Raw genomic sequence first — 3,214 nt, forward strand, 5'->3', positions numbered from 1 at the left:
GGCTTGGGAAGTGCGCGGCGCGAAAGGGGAGGCGGGGCGGGGGAAGGGAGGGGAGCGCCAAGAGAGCGCGGTGACATTTATTCTCCGCGAAGGGGCTTTGAAAAACAAAAATACACGAGATATGTCAGGGCCAGGAAGCTATGAAAGCGGAAGCGAAACAAAAGACTAACAGTCAGTTGAGCGGCGTCGGGGCGGGGTGGGGCGGGGTGGGGCGATGTGCAACACATGGGGCCCGCCGCGCTGCACCGCGCTGCACCGCGCTGCACCCGGCTGCACTCATTACGCAGCAGCAGCGGGCCTTTCTCCTGCAGCGTTTCACGAGCAATTCGGCGACACGCGTTCTTTTTTTCTCCCCTTCTTTTCATTACTTTCCGTTGTCTTTTAGTTTGTTGTTTTCATTATTTTTGTTGTTGTTGTTTTTTTGGCGCGCACTTCACACGTCACGTCACGCAGGCGTGGAGGCGTCTGCTGGCGAGGTCCGGGGGAAGCGTCGCATGCAGTGCAGTATGTGTTCCGCAGATAGACAGACTAGAGGGGGGCCTCGTGCGAGCAGCGCTAATTAGCCCCTGAGAAGATGGAGCGAGCTGAGGAGACGGCGAGCCTTGCAGGTAGGCAAACGGTTCGCGCGTAAGCGTTCACGCCAGCTGGTTGCCTACGCTGCAGGCGCGCAGGGCAGAGAGCAGCCTCTGGAGATGCTGGAGCGAGCTGAGGAGGGGCGCCTAGCAAGTAGGCAAACCGTTCGCACCTAAGCGTTCACACCGGCTGGTTGCCTACGCAGCAGGCGCGCGGGGTAGAGAGTGTCCTGGGAAAGCCAGAGCGAGCTGAGGAGAGGCGCCTGGCAAGTAGGCAAACCGTTCGCACCTAAGCGTTTACACCCGTTGGTTGCCTACGCTGCAGGCGCGCAGCCCAGCCAGGGCGCCGGAGCAAAGACACGGACCAGTGGCTGGTCGGACACAGGACACAGGGGGGTGAGAATGTGAGAATGCGCCACGAGGAACGGGGCAAAAAGGGGCTGAGATCCGGGAGACGTGTGAGCGTGGCGCTCCTTACGTATGCGGGGCCGAGGGAGCGCGCTGGCGGCGCAAGCAGCTGTAGACACGGCTCGCAGCTCGCATCGCACCCAAAAAATGAAAAGGAAGATGGAGAGGTGCGCGGGGGGAGGGTGAGGGCAGAGAAAAGAAAGAGATAAGGCGGTTGAGTTGGGAGCTACACGGCCCCCGCGAGGTGTGCGGGGGTAGGGCGCCGGCGGTGAGCCACCCGGGGTGAGCGCCGCTGCCTCGCGGGGCGCACGGGGGCGCATTCGGGTGAGTAAAGTTGACATAACCTAGTTGTTGCCTGAGCGCGGCGCTGCTGGGGCGGGGGCGGCGCCGCTCACGATGCATCCGCGGCCATTGGAGATGCGGCGGGGGCAGTCCCTGGACGTGCTCATCATGCTAAGAGCCCCCGCGGCAGCACCCGCACCAGCACCCGAGCGTTGCCCCACCACCAGGAAAGACCTGCTCGCGGCGCTTCCTCCTATCTATAACCAGGAGATCGACCGCGAGAACAAAGAGGAGGAAAGGTATCGGTGCTCCGCCGCGCTGCTCCGCGGGTAAGAAGACTCTAAAGAGGGAAGGAGGACGGGGAGATTCTCGCCCGCGCTCCGGGGGGAATCTGCTCGGGAAGTCGAGCCAGTCGAGCGATTTTATTGTCATTCGCTCAGCAGCGCCGCGGGCCCCGCCCCCTTCCCCCCCTTCAGCCCCTCCTCGCATTCAACGCGCGCGTGTCGACTCCTTCCTTACTCCTTGCCGGCGCTGTCGGCAGCTACTATACACTGCTGCAGCTGCAGGTGTTGCCGCGGGTGGACCAGCTGCAGCTGCCGGAGCCCACAGCACAAACGGAGGAAGCGACGGAAAAGAGGGAGGGAGAGGAGGCTCTGCGGCATTATCAAGAGGAAACGCGTGCGGCTTTAATACACACCGCCATGGAGAAGCACTCTGGTGATTTGTGGCCATCTTTCCTCCAGACAATATTATCATTTTCTTAATTTCTCTTGGCTCTGGACGGCAAGAGGAAGGAGAGGCAAGGGAAAGAAGAGGGATAGAGGGGGAGGGGGGGGGCTGCTCCGCTAAAACACAGTTATCGCCCGGGAACGGCGTGGCGCGGCATAACGTAAAAGAACAACGGAATAAACCCTGACAAAAGAATTCGCCTCACTTTGCCTGATTCTGCCGCACGCATCTTGTGGAAATTAAAAAGTGAGGGCCCAGGCGGGCCGTGCCGTACCCACCGGCCCCGCACTCTTGGATGAGCTCGGCGGGATTACACGCCGGCCAAGCCAGGCCGCCGGGCGAGCCCAAAACAAGCTTTCTGTATTGCGGCAAAACTTTTTGCGCTTCGAAAATTGAAAGTTGGCTCTTCAGCCCGGCGCTGTGTAAACTGTAGTGGACCTCGCCATGAACGTCTATAAACGCCGGTCTTTTCGTTGTGGCGGGGACTACTATACTTACTACTTGCTTCGGTCATATGGACCTACTGGCGAGGACTGTCAGGCCCCGACACTCTCGGTCGCCTCACCTCAACTCACCTCGGCTCCGCCCTTCCCGCCCCGCCAGGAGTACTTCCGTCGCCTCCCCCCTCCCATTACTTCCCCTACAGCGCCGCCGGGCCGCGGCCTTCACCCGCTGCTGCCTCTCTTCCACGCGACTTAACTCTGGGGGAGAAATGTAGCGTCCATCCAAAACTTCAATACGGGATCTGAAAACGCGCGGCGGCTCTGTCTGCCCGACTGTCCACCGCGCCTGCCCATCGCTTCCACTGCTTCCACCGAGGCTCCCCCTACTCCTGTCGCTACGCGCGAAATGTGTAGTTTTTACTGTTCCGTTCCGTTCACATTCCCCGTCTCAGCAGCGGCAGCCCCGTTTCTCTCCCCCGGCGGCGGCAGAGAGCGAAGAGGGGCTGCCCTCCCGACCATTGATTTCGTATTATAAGGGGAGAGGAAACGATCAGGACAGTGAATCACACGAGTGGGGCGCCCCGCCCTCGCCCAGCACTGCGTTGCCCTGCCTTGCCCCACCCTGCCCCGCTCTGCCGGGGACCTAGGGCCTAGGGCCCACGGCACGGCAGCAGGGACAGGGACAGGATCCCACTTTTGTTTAGTGGCGGAAGAAATCAAAGAAACGGGAGCGGCAGAAGCGTGTCCGGGCCAGGTGGAGAGGGAGGGGGCGGGGCAGAG

Source organism: Frankliniella occidentalis, unplaced genomic scaffold (assembly GCF_000697945.3).
Source record: "Frankliniella occidentalis isolate FOCC.00 unplaced genomic scaffold, Focc_3.1 Scaffold21, whole genome shotgun sequence".
Classification (NCBI taxonomy): Eukaryota; Metazoa; Arthropoda; class Insecta; order Thysanoptera; family Thripidae; genus Frankliniella; species Frankliniella occidentalis.